We start from the raw sequence: 21,725 nt of genomic DNA, 5'->3' as shown, positions 1-21,725 counted from the left end.
TCTAAGTTTTATAACATATGGATTATTAAATATACTTCTAGTTAAGTTAGATTCATAGTGCAATTAATTTTTCTACTTGCCTACTTGAATGTTTCATCATGCTTATATCTGTTGTGATAATTTATGAAATACACTGCACAGCTGGCCATTCTCTCTCTCGCTCTTTGTTTTACATAAAGCTTATCTAGAAATTAGCAACTTATCTTTTAAATGTTTTTAACATGCTGTCTACACTGAATTCATGCACTTATGCATCAGCTCCAGACAGTCAGTCTTGTCCATATCTAACTATCTACACACATACATATTTCCTAATATATATGTATACTTATATATGTATATATATGTAATATATAAGTTTGTATACTTACTTTATGCTTTTAAAAAAATTTTGAATAAAATATATATTTCTTGTTAGCATGAAAAATCAGTGGATATCTTGGAAATCCTTTCCTAATGTAGGTACATTCAAATCCTATGAACTTAAAGAATTTTATTTTTAAAATTTATCTTATACATTTCTTATACATGATCAATATTTGACTGTAAACTAGCTGTATTATGAACTCTCGGTACTTTGCATTTAGATTTTGTTTTTTAGTCAAAAGTATAGGTATGTAAACTATTATAAACTGAATATTGTATTTGTAGAAATATATTCTTAATCTCTTCAAAATGTAACTTGTTATTCTCTAACATGCACTCTGTTTTTTAACCTAGTCTAAAAATATCATAAACCAGTTACTTTTCTGCTGTAAGACACAATGGTTTATCATTTGTTTTGCTGAAAGTTTTTGTCATTTAACAAAAATATTTAAAGACTAGCGAGAATCAATCAGATTTTATCAATTTCCTACTTGTCAATCTAAAGTGTGCATTATCATATTTATATATATATATGTATTACTTCATAGCACAAGTGATTCCAAATAACTAGAAATTTGTATTTTCAGCTTAATAGTAAAGTATAGAAGGAAATAAGGTTTGCATCCATTATCTTTACTCAAAATATCTAAAGTTGTTTATATTTTCTATATCATTTCAAAGGTTGATCATTCATTCTATGCTTGTTGATCTGCTTGCTGTATTTTCCTTTCACATAAACTACTATGCAAAATGTGGTATTATGTGCATATAAATATTATCTGCTGCCTTTGTTTTCTATTTTTATAGGTGTATTATATGAAAATTAAAATGCTATTAATCATCTATACCATTTCAATAGCTTTCTAATTGCCTTTCCTATATTAATACATGTGAACACCTAACTTTAATATTTCTCAGTAAAGACAAGAAAAGCATTAAAATTTTAGGTTGAATTCGTTTTTTAAGTCTTCTTTTTTTTCAAGCCAATAAAATACATACGAAGCTCAGAGAACTGAGTCCAGTGGCAGTTTTCCCTTATCATTTTGTTTCCTATAATTACACTAGCAACTCCTACATTGGTATCCCTTCAGCCATCATTATTGAATAATTTGACATCAAGTAATCTAAATGTTTTGAATGCTATAGTATAGCAAGGTATTCAAAATAAAATGTAAAGCATTTATTATATAAACAACTTATTTCAAAGGAATAATATGCAGTTAATTTTGTTGGGAAATTACTGTTAATATATATGAGAATATGTTAAACTAATGTTAATATGTGTAAGCTATGATGGTAAAAATTTAAATATACAAAACTCAGGCTAGCATGCACATTTGTCATTAGAAACAAAGAGCAGATGCAGGCTAGATGTTTCAATTCAGAATTTGTTATGTAATGAAGAGTAATAGGTGTTCTTTTTTGTTTCATTCTCTAAGCTTTAATTTTCTTTTGTTATATTTTTATAGTTTCAATTTTATTGTAAAAAAGCTGTACAAAGGAGTTAAAATTACATGAGTAAGGTAATGAGTACATTTCTTGTTGAATATTGTTACCCACTCCTTTGTGTTTCTCCTACTATCCTTTCCCTTCCCCACTCCTCCCAAAACCTCCCAAGTTTTAAAGTTCATTTCCAACACACTGTCTTGTGAAGTACTGTTGTTGCAATGGGTCATCCTTTGTCATTCTTTCAGCATTTTGTTACTCCCCTTCCCTTCGTCAAATCAGATAAATGTGTATACAACACTCAAGGTACCAGAATCAAAGACAGTGATTGCCAGTGATAAACCAATGGAAAAAAGAAAAATGAAATAAAATAAGAAGAAAAAACTAGATACAATACATTGGCGACAACAAGGTCAACAACCAAAAAAAAAAATAAAAAGGCCTATTGTTTCCATGTCTTGGAGTACATTTCAATTAGCATATGTAAATTTCTATTGAGGTATGATTCTCTGCCAGGACTATTCTTGCATATACTAATTATTGCAAACCTATGTTTCCTTGGGTCTGTCTTGCTAAACAATATGATGTTTTCCCATGTCTTTCTATTTCCTTATGAAAGGTGCCATGTCATTCTATGTCATAGAAGCATAAAATTCTATTGTGTATATATGCAACATTTTCATGATCCATTCATCTATTGAGGGGCATCTGGGTTGGTTAAAAGCAGAAACCCTGAAAATATTACAGAAAGAGATAGACAATATAGTAGGGCTCCTTGGCCCAGGGCAAATTTTCTTAATAAAGACACAGAAACACACAACAAATCAAAGAAAGGTTGGATAAATGGGATTGCATTAAACTTCAGAGCGTCTGCACAGCAAAAGACATAGCTAGCAAGATCAATGGAAAGCCCATGGATTGGGAGAAGATCTTCACTAGCCATACAACAGACAAGGGCCTTATATCTAAAATATACATAGAACTCCATAAATTAAATTCCCCCTGAAAAAAATTTCTAAAAGAAAAAACTGCCTCATTAATAGGTGTGCTAAAGACTTAAAGAGAGTCTTCTCTAAAGAGGAATTAAGACCCATAAAGAAATCCTCAACTTCTCTGGCCATAAAAAGAAATGCAAATCAAGACAACATTGAGATTCTACCTCAACCTAGTTACAATGGCTATAATCAAGAAATCTAATAACAACAGAGGTTGGAGCAGATGTTGTCAAAAGAGAACTCTACTACATTACTGGTCCGAATGTAAACTTTTTCAGCCACTCTAGAAAGCAGTATCGGGGTTCCTCAAAAGACTCCACATAGAGCTTCCCTATTACCCAGGAAGCCCACTTCGGATCATTTACCCAAATGATCACAAACAAAGCCATACTAAAGATACCAGCACAACTATGGAATCTTGTTTTTAAACGATACAGTTTTGACTCAAACACAGGATGAAATATTAATGAAGCACTTTGATTTAGTTGCTTAGTATAAGAAAGTTATTTGTTGAGTGGGGTTTGTCATTCCTTTTCCTAAAGTGCTCCCTGGTAAAGTGAGTATTTTTATAGAAAAAAAAATCTCCCTCAGTTCTGAATCTACACCCCTGGAATCCAGCAGTTTCTCAAGTCTGTATGTTTATTGATGAATGAGGATAATAGAGTTTACAGGGGTGCATAGCTTACCTGAGGAAAGAAAAGTTTCCTCATCTACACTGGAAACAAGGTTAAGTCAAAGGGAACATGCTGTGTGCAAAAATAAAATGCAGCACCCAAGGCATTCTGTATAGAACTAGGAGTTATGATATAATAAATAGCCTAACAATGCTACGGTATATAAATAGTGGAAAACATGCTATTCATACTCCTGCTTTTGTTCTACTTGAAACAAGTTCCATATATTATCACAATTTATGAACATGACCCTTTTGTTACTGCCTTGAAAATAAATAGCAAAAGTTTTAGGGTAAGTACTTATATGGAGTTATGATGTACTTTATTAATATCTATTTAGCCTTTTAATTCATATACATGCTTCTACATCCAACTTAAATACTGGCTTTTGTGTCTAATTTTATTCTAGGAACTTGAGACACAGCAAGAAACAGAAGAGATAAGATTCTCACTTTAGTGATAGTTATTGTTCCATGGGAAGAGAAAAAGTTGGACCATACAAATCACAAAAATACAGGCAAAGAGACATGCAGTTAATCATATAAATAAGTCAGAAGTCTGTGCTATGAATGAAAAAAAAAGAAAAATCCAATGTGATATACAGAATGCTTCCTGAGTAACTGAGTTTACAGGTTTGTATCACCGTACTCTGATTTTGGATGTATTTGGAATATATGTACAATAGAAGGTTCTGATTTGTGAAAGGGAAGGTTATTACAAGAAAACTTTTCTTACTTAATGGTAGTTTCTAAGGGGGGATATTTGAAAAGAATCCACAATCCTTATAATGAAAGCAATTATGTAACTCTCTGAATGAAGATGACTCAAAAATGGAAACATTTTTAGCCCAGGTTCTGTGCTTCCCTGTAGAAAATATAAGAAGGCAATAATGAGGCACCAATATAAGCAGGCAATAATGAGGCTGGTAAGAATCCTAGTGGGTAGGTTTGAATGAGTCATCAAAAGTCAGATCATTCTCCAGAGACACTAAGCCTGTTGCAGATGAGAAGCTCTAAAGGAGTGAGATTTGTTTTAAATGCTTATTATTTCTCTTTTTAGAGAATAGGTAGTAGATAATAAGTATTTTAGCAGAAGGCAATTATAAAAGGCTAGATGCACATATACTTTACTTTTTGTAGAACTAGAGATTGAACATAGGGTAAAGACTACATTTTGAGCCACAGTCCCAGTAATAATAGTAATCATAATAATAATAATCTTCTTTCTTTTATTTCCGTTCTTCCTCCTTCTCCTCCTGCTCCTTCTTCTTTCTTCTTATTTATAGAACTTCAGACCAATTATATCAGGATGGACTCAAGCTGTTCTCTTCTAGTTTCTATCTCTGAAATAACATAGTTTATAGGCATGCATCACCATACCTTTGAATTAAGATATATTTGAATATGTGTATAACTGTTTTTGATTTATCAAAGGTTAATTTGTTCTAGGATAATTTCAGAAATTGCTGTGGGGTGAATGAAAGTTCTGCATATTCTCTCCATTTAACCAGATGCCAATATGTAATATCCCCAAAGAGGGGTAAAGACATTCCAAAGTGCTGTCATTCCATGACTACCATGTAATAAATCTCATTTCCTTGCCTCTTACCACACCTCTTTATTCAGTACGTGGATGTGAGTGGGGAGACCTAACCTGGGACTCCCAGACTTTGGGCCTAGGGTAAAAGAACTCCATTCCAATGCTCCAGGATTTAATGCCTTCTGTCCTAGTTTTTGGTCTTCCTTTGATTCTTTCTTTCTTTCTTTCTTCCTTTCTTTCTTCCTTCCTTCCTTTCTTTCTTTTCTTTCTTTCTTTCTTTCTTTCTTTCTTTCTTTCTTTCTTTCTTTCTTTCTTTCTTTCTTTCTTTCTTTCTTTCTTTCTTTTTCTTTTTCTTTTTTTTTTGTTGGTCGGTTGTGAGCCTTGAACTCTGGGCTTGGGAGCTGTCCCTGCGCTGTTCAGCTCAAGACAAGAGCCACAAGAGTCTCACAGACTTTTCTGCCCGGGCTGGCTTTGAACCTTGCTCCTCAGATCTCAGCCTCCTGAATAGCTAGGATTACAGGCGTGAGCCACCAGTGCCCGGCTTCTTTCTTTTTTATGCTTTCTTTTCTCTTCTTTCAAAATATCTGTATATATTTTTATTTTTTTAATTGTGAAAATACCATACAGAGGGTTTACAATTACATGGGCAAGGTAATGAGTACATTTCTTATCAAGCATTTCTGCCTCCTCCTTTGTTTCCCCTTCCCATCCCTTTCCAACTCCCCCGGACCCTCCCCTCCGGCCAAAGTTTTTTGTAAAGTTCGTTATTCCGACATAGCGACTTGTACATCTCATTGTTGCAATTGGTCCACCTGTATCCCTATTTAAACAGTTTGTTTTTGCCCTTCCCCTCCACAAATTATACCAACATCAAATACAGTGAAAGCAGGGGTTATAACGTGGAGGAGGGACATACAAAGCAACAAAGAAATCATCTTATAAATATCACAAGAAAGAAAAAAAACATTTGAATACTTATCTTGGGGTTCATTATATTTATATTGCATTATTGTATGGTGGAAGTAATAGCTTGGTTTTGAATTCACAGAATACTATACAGAATTTGTCTTGAACTTTACAATAAATTTTTGGTTTGAATACTTCTTTTTAGATGATAGTGCAGTTTGAACTTTGTGCCTTCAAATGAATGAAAAAAATCGAAAAGATAAACCCAGTGTGAAGTACTTACAGAATGCTTCCTGAGTACCTGAGTTCACAGGTTTACATCACTGTACTCTGATTTCGGAGGTAATCTGGTATTGTTCATTTTTGTCCTTTATAAGATAGGCTATTGCTTCTCACCTGGTTGTGTGCTTGAGCCAATTTATCTACTGATTATTTCCCACAGTTCCTGGTGTAACAGGTACACACTACACGTCCAGGTTTCTTCAATTGCGATGGAGTTTTGTGGAATTTTCTGCCAGCCTGGACTGAAACTGATTTCCCTGTACTCACCCTCATTTTACCCTCCATGGAAGTTTGTAATAACAAGCACATACTACTACAACCAGCTATGGACTGAAAAATGCATCTTGCAAACTTTTACCCTGGGGCTTGGTCTCAAAGTGTGATCCTTCCATTGTCAGCCTCCAAAGTAGCTAGGATTATAAGCCTGAGCCACTGATATCTAGATGAAGTTGGAATAATGTGCAGAGGTGATACTGATAACAAACTGAATGTATTTTGTATTGTCAGGTGGAAAACAACAGACAAACAAACAAACAAAAAAGCTTTTGGCATCCAGGTACTAAATGCAATAGTTTTTAGATAAATAAATGATAGCAAAGTCATAGCTAGGCATTGTTACCCACATTTAAAACCAAGAAGATCTTTGTTCAAAGGCAACCTAGTCAGAAGAGTTAATGAGAATTCATCTCTAACATAACCAGCAAAAAGTGGGATGGTAAGAATGATTCAAATGGCTGCGTACCAGCTATGCAGTTTTGAGTTCTTCCCAGTAGCTGACAAAAAGGATAATGGATAATTAAAAAAGAATGAGGTGGTTATTTAGTTTTTAATTTAAAAAGTTACTTTGTACTTATTGTGAACAATATATATTCATTTAGAAATAGCATTCAAGGCATTCTATAGCCTTCATAAATGCTTGGAATTAAAAACTTTCATGTAAGATTTGTTAATTCTTCTTTAAAATATTTGAACATTGTCATCATACTGTGAAAACTGAATGTGCTACACTGGTGTGCAGTCTTATGTTTTTCCCAATTATAATAATCATAATTATGCTTACTTAATTTTTGATTATTTACTACCATCTTGCTTCATTCTAATGTCTGTAAGGGCAAAATTTATAGATGCAATAATGTATTGTGTGGCCATGCATTAATGGCCTCATAATTTTGTATCATTTGTAAATAATGATGTTCTCTAAGTATAACAAATATTTAATAGACACTTTTGAATTGGTTAATGGGCAAATTAGATCATTAAACAATAATGCTGTGGAATTACTAACAGAATCTAGAATTTAGCCTTGAGAGAAGAAAATTTCCTGGTTTTTCCTCAAGGTTATACCTATTAAGTAATAAAGAATACATACTCAAATAATGGATTCCACAATCCAGACCACACATTCTTTCATATCAGATTGTACCGTTCACCCCTCATCTCACTAATACGACAAGACATTGTCAAGGGTAATCATAAACTTAATTTAAAAATAATAATAGCAGCAAATATTTGTGTATCTGTGTACCAGTTCTTATGCAAATTATCCTGCATAAACCACTGATTATTTGTAAGGAGTACATTTCCATTTTAACAATTATTCTGAATTAAAATGATGAAAGCTAGTTAATTCCACCAGTTCTCTCCATATTGGCACCCATTAAAATATTGTCGTGGTGGAGCACACATAGTAGTTCATATAAAACAGAGAAAGTATCCAAGACAAAATATCTTTGCTTCATTAAATATCTTAGAAAGCTCAGCAAAAGCAATACTCATAGAATTTGGACAGTCTACAAATGGCTAGCTGAGCAGAGTTAAAGGAATTGCTTCCATCAGAAGCTTAGCTATCATTTGATTCTAGCTGATTATAATAATAAGAGATAGACTGCACATAAATGATAGGACTGGTAAAATGAAGAGGTGTATCTCTAAGCTCAACATGCAAGGTAATGCAGAAATAGAGAAAAGCTCAACATGCAAGGTAATGCAGAAACAGAGAATTTAAATAAAACATGTTTGCATTTGCACCTTTGGACAAATACAAAAGCAGACTATAAATTGGAGAAATGTGTTATAAAATATTTAACAAATATTTAGTAGGATGGTTTTAAAAAGTAAATTGTCCCCCAGTAGTGGATAAGCAGCAAACACAAAATAAGTACATTAACAGACTATGTTTATACATGGAAACCAACTACATAAAGTATACAAATAACCTAACTAATTATTGGTAATTAGATTTCAATAATTGAAAGTAGAGTGTATATCACTTAATATACATTGAGTGTGAAAATATTTAGATACATATATTTTAGTGTTATAGTATTTGTGGTGACTAAATGTATTCACATTCCCAATCTTTCAGAACAAATTGTTATATTCTTTTAGAAAAATTCATGTAACAATAAAATTCAAATTGCATCTGAGATTTTTTTCCCATAAATTCACAGGGGGTAATTTTCTTATAAGTAGTTAAATAAATGCTAGGAAATTTGCATTCAACAATTTAACATACTACATGCATCTAGTAGCTTACATTCCCAGCATTTGAGAGGATGAATCAGGAGGGTTGCAAGCTCAAAGTCACCGAGGGATACATAGACTTCAAACACTCTTAGATACAAAACAAAATTCTGTCTCAAAATAGCAACAATAAGTTGGATGCTGGTGGCTCATGCCTGTAATCCTAGCTAGTCAGGAGGTTGAGTTCTGAGGATGGCGGTTCAAAAGCAGCCCCAGCAAGGAAAATCAGCGACACTCATCTCTAATTAATCACTAGGAAACCGGAAGTGGCACTGTGACTTAAGTGGTAGAGTGTTCGCCTCTAGCTGAAGAGCTCAGGGTCAGGCACAATGAGCAGCCCAGAGTTCAAGTCCCAGTTCAGATAAAAAAAAATAGCAACAGTAACAACAGCAGTAGCAGTAGTAATATGGATTTAATTCAGCTGCCAGGTTTTTGTAAGTTTTCAGTTCCCCATAACATTTAATAAATAAATCACAATCTAGAACCATAAAAAATTTAACACCAACACTGAAAGTTTATATATTGTTACAATCCCTACTATAATTTCAATGAGGATTTTTATACTGGAAGTCTCTATTAAGACAGAATATAAATAAAATCAGAATATGATATAAAGAATTTTATGAGACAAATGCCATAATTATTTGCTGTCACAATCACTTTCAGAAAATTGAGATAATTGGAATAAATTAACATAATTTATTCCATGGAATTTTCTGTAATGTATTCTAAAATTCAAAGCTGCATAGTGGATAAAGTTGAGCATGTCTTAGATCAGATCAGAAATGGACAAGTTCCAAAATGGATGATTGCTTGTATAATTAAGCAGCACATTTGTTGCTATGTGTTTAGCATATTGGGAAACATTTTAGGAATTACTGGAGTACTTGACAATATTTATTAATGACAGCATAAAAAAGTTAAAAACACAAAACAATAAAGAAATATTCACTTAAGAAGACAAATGAAAGTTAGACAATTAATAATATCGTTAGGGTAGATTGAGTAGTATCCCTCCAAAATTAATGGCCTACCAGAATGTAAGAAAGTAACTGTAATTAGAGATTGAGATGAAATCAAGTGGGATTAGTGTTTGTTCTATGCTTACATAAGAGAAAGAAATAGATCCAAGGAAAGATGGAGAAGGCAACATAAACATGGGAGAAATTTTGGAGTTGTACCTAACAATGCAAGGAAAAGGAAAGACAATTGTATTGATTCTTCAAAGTCTTTACAAGGCATCTTCAATTTAGGTATCTGGCTTCTTCAATGGAGAAAAAATACATATTCAGCAATTTTGAGCTGCCAATATATGTCAGTGTCAGTTATTTTTCAGCAAATTGGTATGTCTTTCAATTTTAAAATGTTGATGAGGTTTTGATAAGGAGGTAACTAAGGAGGTACCTATGATTCTAGGGAAAGATCACTGGAACAAATTAACTAACGAAACTACTGTATAAAGTAGTTTCAAAAACAATAATGAAGTTTATTTCTGCTTTATTTTAGGAGAAGTAATGAAAAACAAAGATTCTATAAAAATGTGCATTTATGCACATTCTCTATGAGAAATAATGTACTTAGAAAAATATTGCTCCAGATAGCATATATACTCACAGTATGGTACATATTAGTATTGTAATTATTTGACATATGATAGATTATTTTATAGCTTCTCTATTATTATACTCCTTCAATGTGCGTAGGTTTTTGATAGTAGAAGCAGGAAATTATAGATCTTTTCACTAAAGTAAATGGTTTTCTAGGACTGGGGAATGGCAGTAAGCTTTCTTGATAATGTCTATAAACCTGTGCTCTTCCTTAAAAAATTCTTACTGAAGGCTTTTGTTTTTGTTTTTGCATTTTTGTTGGTCATAGGGCTTCAGCTCAAGGCAAGCACTGTACCACTTGAGACACAGCACCACTTCTGGTTTTCTAGTGATTAATAGGAGATAAGAGTCTCATGGAGGGCTGGGAAGATGGCTCAGTGGTAGAGTGCTTGCCTTGCATGCCTGAGGCCCTGGGTTCGATTCCTCAGCACCACATAAGCAAAAAGAAAAAAGCCAGGGTGGCGCTGTGGCTCAAGTGGTAGAGCACTAGCCTTGAGCTGAAGAGCTGAGGGACAGCGCCCAGGCCCAGAGTTCAGGCCCCACGTCCGGACCCCCCCCCCCAAAAAAAAGGGTCTCATAGACTTTCCTGCCTGGGCTGGCTCTAAACCATGATCCTCAGATTTCAACCTCCTGAATAGCTAGGATTACAGGAGTGAGCCACCAGCACCTGGCTTACTGAAATCTTTTGAAAAAGGAATGTGTCATTCTTTAATTTTTAAGAGTTAAAGAACCTTAATCTTCAACAATGAGAATAAGGGTAACAATATACAAAAAATACAAGAAATGTTATCTCCAAAATCTACCCTTGCATTAATTATATCAATTAATTAAATTAGAAATTTAATTTTTAATTTTTTAATTTAACTTTAATTTTTGTAAAGGTGTTATACAGAGGGGCTACAATTACATAAATAAGGTAATGAGTACTAAATTTGATAAAAATTTGTGCAATTGAGAAGACAGAAGGAAACATTTGAAAGCCCTCTTTACAAGTGTTCCTTTCTATCTCAGTTGCAATTTTAATCATTATTTCAATTTTGATAGTTGCCATTAAATAAGTATACAGTGTATATATATATATATATATATATATATGCATATATATAACAACAATGAAAATTTTCCTCAAAATTTGGTTCCCTTACTTCTTTTCTCCACTCCATCCTTTTATGAATGTGAGTAAACATAGACAGACCTCTTCATTCAGTCTCTAGTCTTTACTACTCCATATTATAGGGTGAATAAACTGTGATGTAAATTATGTATTACTCAGACTCTTCTCCATAGATAGAAAAGGGTTGGCTTATAACTCTTCATATAATTTTTTTTAAGTCGGTCATGGTGCCTGAACTCTGGGCCTGGGTGCTGTCCCTCAGTTCTTCAGCTCAAAACTAGCGCTCTATCACTTGAACCACAGCACTATTTCTGGTTTTATCTGCGTATGTGGTGCTGAGGAATCAAACCCAGGGCCTCATGAATGCGAGGTAACCACTCTAACACTGAGCCAACTTCCCAGCCCCATATAGTGCTTTCTTTAAGTATTCTGGTGGTGATAACTATTCATAACCATCTTGTAGGGGCTGAGAGGTGGCTCATTTGGTAGAGTGCTTGCCTTGCATGCATGAGGCCCTGGGTTCGAATCCTCAGCACCACATAAACAGAAAAGCCGGAAGTGGCGCTGTAGCTCAAGCAGTAGAACGCTAGCCTTGAGGTGAAGAGGTGAGGGACAGTGCCCAGGCCGAGTTCAGGTCCACGACCGGCACAACAACAACAAAAAACCTAACCATCTTGTATGCCCTTACTTGTTCTTTACCATATAAAAACTAATATACTTTTTGTCAGCTTCAGCTCTCTAAGTTATTGGGTGACCCATTCTTTGTAGGGCTGTTTACATATGTAGATTATATCCATTTTCCATATATAAGAATTATATATATGGATATTATATATATATACATATATATATATTCTGACTCAGTCTCTCTCTGTGGGTCTTTCCTTGTTTCTATTAAGTTTCAGTCTTTCTAAATATGGAAGGTCCTTCATATATGATTTGAAAACTTGAAAAATTTCATATTAAATGGAATTGTCTTTTTGGTTTTCATGAGCAATTGCTACGAATATAGCTGGAATTATATTATCCTCTTTTTCAGGAGGAGAAGTTCATCCCACCAAGTCCATAGTACTGGGGATGTGTAGTAATAGTACTGTGGAGTAGTGCTGAAGTAATAGTACTGTGATAATATATGCCTAAGATTGTATCTGATGTGCGATTCTGGTGAAGCAGATTGACAGAAGAGGAGGCCATGTAGGAAGCATGCAGGGAGCATATGGAAGCTCAATTTTGCTGTGAAGACAAAATAAAAATTGCTTTATCAAAACGAAATATACTCATTACCTTACTCATGTAACAGTAAGCCCTCTGTACAGCATCTTTACGATTAAATAAAATTAAAGTTAAAATAAGGAAGCCCATGACAAATAGACTGTTTTTGAGAGTGAGTAGACCTTTTCTTTTTCTTAAAGACATAATAGTTTTAGAAATTCAATTACATTTATATGTGAAATATAAGATGTCAACATTAGAAAATGTGGTCCTAATGAGCAGAACATTTTGTTAATTAGATGTCTTTATTATTAAATGTCATTAGGACTGGATAAAAATCCAGTAGTATCACTAATAGGCCTGAAGTGGTATAAATGAGAAGATGATGTGAACTTTGGGAATAGAAAAACTGAGAACTAGACATTAACCCTAGCAAAAAGTGACTTAAAGTTCATTGTAATTAATCTGGAAATATTTGATAAATATTTAGTTATTAAACAATATTTTGTGCTTACTGTCTCAAATTATCTATATTAATATCCTCATGAAGGTTTTTATTGTATATTTCTGTAGAGAAGATTTCTCTTTGGGTCTCATACTTTTCTGTATCTTGAGCAAGGGGAACTAATTGACCTTAGGCTTTATTTCAAAGACCCTTGTGCATGAATAAGCCTTGGAAGAGAAAAAAATAACATTTCTCTACATCTCCCAGTCAAATAAACAAATGATATTCTTACCATACCATGTCGTAAAGACAGCTGAATCCACCAGAGAAACACTTGGACTGGCTTATTGTTCATTCCAAAATGATAGAATTCCAGAATCAACAGTTCTTCTCCTGTCACATCACACACTCCCTATAGTGTTATGAATTGTCCTCTTAGAATTTTCATGTGAAAAATGAGATTTCAAGGGATAATTTTTAAATGTTAGTGCTTTGGGGAAAGATATTACTGTGATCAACTGTCTGGTTGAGGATTTTCATCTATTCAACTAATGATATACATACTTGCATGATAATTTGTTAACCTTTGAGAACAATAAAATCTCAGAGCATTCCCAATTCCTGATGAGGTTATAGTATATTAATTATATGCATGATATTGTATAGTTCTTGAATAACAGTAAAATAGATAAACCTGCTGTGGAAAAATATGCAAGTTATGCTTAGGAAATCAAGTACCACATGACCACATTCATTCTTGGAACCAGTAGAAACTGATCCCGTAGTAGCTGGGAGTGGAATAGTGGTGACCAGGGTCTGAGGACATAGAGTATTGTTATCAAGTGGCTGATCAATGAGTACTAAGTTATGGAGAGTCTGAAGTTTAAGAAATGCCATTGTGTTATTGAACAGAGTTGTAGCTATAGACTGTGAGAATGTACTGACAATTAAAAAACTCTTTCAGAAAAGAGGATTTTGAATATATTTACCAAGAAAATAGTGATAAATATTCGGGAGACAGATATGTTTGACTTTAAACAATGTATATGTTTATGGAGCATTACATACTAATCCACAAATATACAGAATTTCTGTGTTTCTAGAACAGTCCAAAAGACATTTAATTTTAAAACTGACAAATGTGTTACATATGGAGAAGTGAAGCCTAAAATCTAGGGAGTGGTATAACAGCAAGCAAATAAACCATGTGTGTATAATTTATATTAATGCTATACATGTGTTTATTCATACATAGATATGCTTTTGGAAACACAAAGTTTGAATTTAATTGAGGTCCATGAATTTGTTTTATTTTTAATATATATGTTATTGTAAAGATACTGTACAGAGGGGTTACAGTTACATGAGTAATGTAATGAGTACATTTCCTATCTAGCATTGTTATCAGCTCTGTTTTTCCCCTACTATCCCTTCCCTCCCCACCTCCACAATTCCTCCCCCATCCCCGAAGTTGTAAAGTTCATTTTCAACAGAGTGTCTGTATATCCCATTGTTACAATGGGCAACCTCTATTCTTATTTCAGCTTTTTGTTATTTCTCTTCCCTTCCCCAAATTAGAAAAACATATATACAAGATGCAGGGCACCATGACCCAGCAATCCCACTTTTGGACATTTACCCAAATGATCACAAACAAGACCATACTGAAGCTACCAGCACAACTATGTTTATTGCCACATTATTCACCATAGCTAAGATATGGACCCATCCCAGATGCCTCTCAGCAGATGAATGGATCAAGAAAATGTGGTATATATACACAATGGAATTGTATGTCCCCATCAGAAAGAATGATATTGCCCATTTGTTAGGAAATGGAAAGACTTGGAAAAAAATTATATTAAGTGAAGTAAGTCAGGCCCAAAGAAACATAGGTCTTATTTGCAATAACTAGTATATGTCTTATTTGCAATAACTAGTATATGTCTAAGACAAACAGAAAAGATTAAAAGCTATGTACATATGACCGGAAAAATGATGCTAAGCAAAATGAACCCCAAATAGGGACAAAAAGATGTTTCATCTTTGCTGCTGTTTTTAAAAATGTACTTAAAATGTTCTATGTAATTCTTTTGTTTCTTTTGAGGTCCAGTTTTTATGAGAGGTAAATGAACCAATTTTGATGAAGTAATAGAATAGTCAACTTAATCTCTTTATTTAATAATCACATTCGATTACTTAGAACTTCATCACTATGGTTTGAGCTAGCTTTTCTTAATATTTTTTTTTCTTTTTCTCATCTTTTTAAGGATAATGTTAACTTTTTGTGTATATGCCAGTCCTGGGGCTGATCACAGGCCTGGGTGCTGTCCCTTTGAGCATTTTTGCTCAGGTTCTCTACTGCTTGAGCTAATTGAAGATAAGAGACTTTCCTGCCCAGTTTGGCTTTGAACCACAATCCCATCAGCCTTCTTAGTAGCTAGTGTCACACAAGCCACTGGTGCCTGGTAATTTTGTTAAATTTAAGAGAATCAGGTTAGCCTAACATCCTAATTTTGAAGTCCAAATTCATTTTCTACCTATTATTGTCCAAGTTACAATGGGAATAAACTATTCAGTATTTTAAGATATTTAATTCCTTCTCTTGAGTTCTTATAAAACAGAATTAATCATCGGTATTACATATAAATCCTAAATTCCATGAAGAAATTTGAAGTGTTTGTAAAATGATTACTGACTTGGAGGTGTAAATAGTTTCTTTTCTTTCTGAAGGAATATATTTAAAATGGTATATACCAAAACAAAAGCAATACGTTTAATGACCTAGAAAACTTATGTCACATGGAAAGATAAGACTAAAATTTTCTCTTCTGTTCATTGACCTATTTTCAGAGTCTCAGTGCAGTGCATTTAGTAACTGGATTGTAAATATTCAAGGAAAAATTGATGGTGACAGTGGCAGGCTATCTTTCAAAAAATGCTTTATGTGGACAATATTAAGCCATGCTGACATAACCTTTCCTTTACAAGTGATTAAAAGAATAAGGAAAAAATTATATGGTTGCATGAGATCATCAGAATATGGAAGTGATTAAGTGCTATAAAATTATTCTCTTAAATTTTGTTAATTTATGTCCAAATGAGTGTTGCCATAGCAATATATCTTTTAAAGCTTAATGGACCACATAAAGTGAATTGTATATTTTCTGGAATTCTGGCATTTCTACATGACATCATATTATGAACAGTCAATCACTGAAAATATTACTTTTCAATTATACTTATATATATATAAGTATACACACACACACACACACACATACACACACACACATATATATATATATACATATAATATGGTGAGAGAGAGAGAAAGAGAAAAGGGGTGGGTAGGAGAGAGTTTGAGGTAACCTTCCGTTCTCTTTGCCTAGTCTTCACTGGAAACCAGACTCAAATGCAAATCATCTATTTAACATGTTTAAATTTAACTCCCAGTATTTGTACTATAGAAGGCACTAGATTTTAATCTGTGTGAAAGTTATTCTGAAGAAAGTTGATTGCCTCTGAATATATTGGTGCAATGGAAGATACCAGGAAGAAGACAAGAGAGAAAGGAACAATAAAATCTATCTTTTCATCTAGACAACGGTACCACTGCCTATATCTTTCTGATGAAATTCTTTTGGAACTTGGGATTTTGTTGAAGACTGGCAATGTCCAAGGAAAGACTTGAAATTATACTGGAATTAATTTTTATCAGGTTCAGTTCTTAGTACAGAAACATTGACAAATCTTAGCCATTAGTTGTATGTGTTCTGGGAAGGTGGCTCAGTGGTAGAGTGCTTGCCTTGCATGCATGAGGTCCGGGGTACAATTCCTCAGCACCACATAAACAGAAAATGCTGGAAGTCTGGTGTTGTGGCCCAAGTGGTAGAGCGCTAGCCTTGAGCTGTACAGCTGTAGGACAGAGCCCAGTGTTCAGGCCCCAGGACCGACAAAAACAAACAAACTAAAAACCTTAGTTCTGTGGCCTCAATTATATATGTTATTTTTAATAAGTATTTTTATTGTGAAAATACCGTACAGAGGGGTTACAATTACATGAGCAAGATAATGAGTACATTTCTTATCAAGCATTGTTGCCTCATCCTTTGTTTTCCCCTACCATCCCTGCCCTCTTTTCTCCACGACTATACTCCCATTGACCCCACCCAAATTGTAAAGTTCAATATAGCATTTTGTACATCTCATTGTTGCAATGGATCCACCTGTTTCCCTATTTAAATAATTTGTTTTTTTTTCTTCCCCTCACCAAATTATACCAACATCAAATACAGTGAAAATACAGGGGTTATACCGTGGGGGAGGGACATACAAAGCAACAAACAATCACCTTATAAATATGTTAGAAACATTTGTTAGGAAATGGAAAGACTTAGAAAAAATTATATTAAGTGAAGTAAGCCAGGCCCAAAGAACCATAGGTCGCATGGTTTTTCCTTATTTGCAAGATGATGCTAGGCGAAATGAACCCCAAGATAAGGACACAAGTGTTTTTTTTTCTTTCTTGCTATTGTTCCTAATATATAAGTTGTTAAAGCAATCTTCATGCAGCATGTTCAAGATTGGGGTAGGTGGAAGAACCAAACCTCCCAAACACTGGAAATCTACACCCTGCCTTATTAAACCATGATTTTATACATACACATACACACAGATGACACGTACAAAAACAAATGGTTGAGATTTTATTGTACATCTCTGAACTAATGCAAGATGTGAAGAATGTTTCATCTTCCCACATCTTTTATTTCCAATCTTCTCCTTTTGACAACCAAATATTAAAGAAGACATTTTAAAGGAACTGCATCTACAACTGAATTTGGAAAATTGTGATATGTAAATGTGCAGCCTAAGAGAAAACCTGAGAAGACCTCAAAGTAAAATACATACATATTCATGGATACACACATGTCAACCCACACATACATGTATACACATATGATCCCAAAGATGAGACCTTTCAAGAGTATTGGGTAGAGGGAGATAGAAAAATAGAATTTACATAATTTCAATAGACATCATGTATGTAAATAGATATATATGAAGATGCTAATCAAAAGGGTTGGGATGGCAGAGAAAACAGCAACAGAGATTATTATGATTAAAATACATTTATCTGAAATATAATTGAGATATCTCTTGGTATCCTTAATACACACTATGAAGATTAATGACAGGAAGAAAAAAAAAACACAAGCTCTGTTAAGTGTGAGTACAACTGGATGATTATTATTCTTCCCCTAGGATTCTTGGAGTGGGCAACATTTTTTTTTGCCTAATTAAAATCTCTTTCATTTTGCTACACTAAAAGCATGCACTGTAATTTGTAACTCAATTTCATTAGTTGTCATGTTTATACTTTGGTGCATGAATACCCATTCTATGTCGTCAAACTGAGGGTTGAAATTACCATAAAAATCTACTCTATCAAATATAATTCCAATGACAGAACAATAAGATTTAGAATTCATTCATTCCCCTACAATCTTGTGCTTTTTACCTGAGGCTGGCAAAATAGCTAGTAAGCATTTCTAAAACTTTTGAGAAGATAATTACTTATTCTGATATCCCATTTTTTGTTTTACACCTAAGTGACAACTATTACTCTTAAGAGCTAATTTCATTTAAAATTACAAAGTACATGTCTGAACTTTTGACACAGATGTTTTCCAAAACTCAGTCAAATAATTATTGCTATAAAATTCAAAAGCCCTGTGTCTTTTACTATTTGGAATTTTAAAAGCTTATTTTGCTTATTTGTGGGGAAAAAGTGTTCACAATATTTTCTTTTGAGGTCTTATTTCTATTAATTATATTAGTGCAGTATAGTGGAATATTTTCTAGTACAGTATCAACAGTTCTGACAGAAATGATTGAAATAAGTAAATTTGTTTCTTAAATTGAAATATTTTTACTTGTCTTCTGATGACTTGTTATGACTATGGTCATCACATTTTATATATTGAAAATAATCATATTGAATAAGTATTTTAGTGAGATTTATCAATCAAGTCTGCATTTATCTATAAATCTGTTGTAAAGGATATATGAAATATCACTCGTTTTATTTATCACTTTTTTGTTTAGATACTTTATATTTAAAGTTAGATATTTATGTGTTATTTTGATATCAAAATAGCTTTAAGTATAATGCTCTACCTCATATTTTCTTAGTGCTAAGTTTTAGCTTCCTAATTGTACTGAGAAGAATAATTCAAGTATAAATCTTTAATTTTTCTGGTTAACATTCTTTTTTGCAGTATACTATTCAAAATGCATCTTAAAGACAACATGAGAGGAACAATTGACTCTCAAAGCATAAGTTCCCATCACCAAAAAATAAAATCACTTTGAATTTTATAAGATTACGTGGTTCAAAAGGAAGTCATGTGTAATTTGAAATTAGACTGTCTTAGGTCTCATACCCTAAGAATTGGGGTATCTCTTATTCCTTACTGTTTGTTTTGAATAAAATGTTAGACAGCTGTGTTTTGCTATTTCATTTTTGGGTATTTCAAATATATTTTCAATCAAACTTACAAAAGAATGTATGGATATGAAATGAATTTGTTCGAAGTGCATCATGTTTAGTGATACAAAGTATAATACTATTATGGAGATGAACATTTTCCTACAAGTATTTGAGTACCTATTATAAGCTTGGGAGCATGGTCCTAGCATTAGAATAACTGAACCATGTGGTAAATCTATTTAAATTTTGAGGAAATTTGAAAGTCTTTATCCACAGTCATTCTACTATTTTAGACTTCTACTAAACAGCACATAAGGATTCGATTTCTGTACATCATCTTTAATAATTTTAATATTTTTCCTTCCTTCCTTCCTTCCTTCCTTCCTTCCTTCCTTCCTTCCTTCCTTCCTTCCTTCCTTCCTTCCTCCTTCTTTCCCCCTTCTTTCTTCTTTCTTTCCCCCTTCTTTCTTCCTTCTGCCTTCCCCTACTTCCCTCCCTCCCTTCTTGCTTTCTTGATTTTTGATGCTGGACCAAATGCCAACTATACAAGTGCTCAACCACTGGATTATAAGTACAGACCCTCTTTTCTCCATTAAAAAAATTACAGTCTTTCTAGTATGTATGAAATGGTATCTCTTTAAAAGGAGATATGATTTATTTGCATTTATTTATATATCATTTATTTGCATTTTGTTAATGATAAATAATGTTAGGCATTTTTCATGTACTATTTGGTTATTAGCTGTATGTCTAAGTTTTCACTCATTTTTTAAGAATGGCATGTATTTTTGCTTTTGACTTGTTACAGTTCTTCTATATTCTGGTACTGGACTCTTATCAGATAAATATTTTATACCTATGTTCTCATTCTGTAAATTGAACATTTCCTTTTCAGCTGCAATGAGAAGCCTATGATGGTATTCTGATACTTACACTTTCTCTGTTATTATGTACAGCTATTATAGAATACCAACACTGGTTTAATTCATAACATAAAAGCTTACTTACCTAAATTTATGGAGGATGAAAGGATTAAGAGACTGCTTTTTGATGCGGGTCTTTTTAAAGCAATACCCTGCAGCAGATGACAAAGAATGTCTAAGAAAAAACACACAGAAGTAAATTGTCCTTTTAAAGGAAACAACTCTCAAATAATAGCCTTAATCGAACTAATCTTTCACTAGAATCAAATGTAGTCTCTGCATTGAATGTAGTCTCTACATTCAATGCTGCTGTAATAAATGTCAAGTTTCTGACACCTGATTTGGGGGTACATAATCAAACCTTAATGCCAAGTATTAGTGAAAATTGTTCCCTTTAACCTTTTTTTTCAGTCATGGGGCTTGAACTCTGAGGCCTGTGGGCTGTCCCTCCACTTTATCACTTGAGCCACATCACCATGTCCCAAAATATTCTTTTAAAATTGGGCATTTCCTTTTACCTGTACACAACCATTTTTAAAAGATTACAGAGCCCTCTGAAACAGCGAACTGAGGGAATGAATCATGATTCTTGTCTTTGCTCTGTTTTATTTTTATTTTCAGTCAATGAGGTCTGAGTTAGCAAACTGGGTTAGGTTTAGAAATTGGCCAAGATTTCTCCACATTTTATGGACTAACTCACATCAGACATTTGTTCACATCTTTCTATCTGTTTAGAGTATGCATGATATTTCAGTTTCCTTTTCATTGGCCATCTATTGGTATCTTAGCAACAATGCATGCCTTAGTTCTTTTCTTTGTTTCCTAATATTGGGCAATATTGTTTCTCATTCTGCCTTTCTGAATAATTTTAGTGTCCCAGGTATGGATTTTCCTACTTATTTGTAACAATATAGTAATGGTATGTAAAAATATGGAATTTGAAGTCAAAGAGAATTGTGTTTAAATCTGCACTCTGTCATGCACTAATTGCTTCATCACTCATTCAATCAGAAATCCTTTTGACTACAATTTAAGTTTTGAATCCTTAGGTTACATACTTATAAATGTAAAATGCTAGTTTTCTTTGTCATTTTAGGCCACTTAATGAACTGTATTTCTTGAGGAGTTTGTCAGTATGTCCCCAAGCATCATTATTATTATCTTAATCAGAAGTCTTCATAAACTAGAACCAATAGA

This window comes from Dipodomys merriami, unplaced genomic scaffold (assembly GCF_024711535.1).
Source record: "Dipodomys merriami isolate MVZ:Mamm:240054 unplaced genomic scaffold, mDipMer1.0.p SCAF_9, whole genome shotgun sequence".
NCBI classification, from domain to species: Eukaryota; Metazoa; Chordata; class Mammalia; order Rodentia; family Heteromyidae; genus Dipodomys; species Dipodomys merriami.
The sequence above is the reverse complement of the archived record's forward strand: the minus strand, read 5'-3'. Positions refer to the sequence as shown.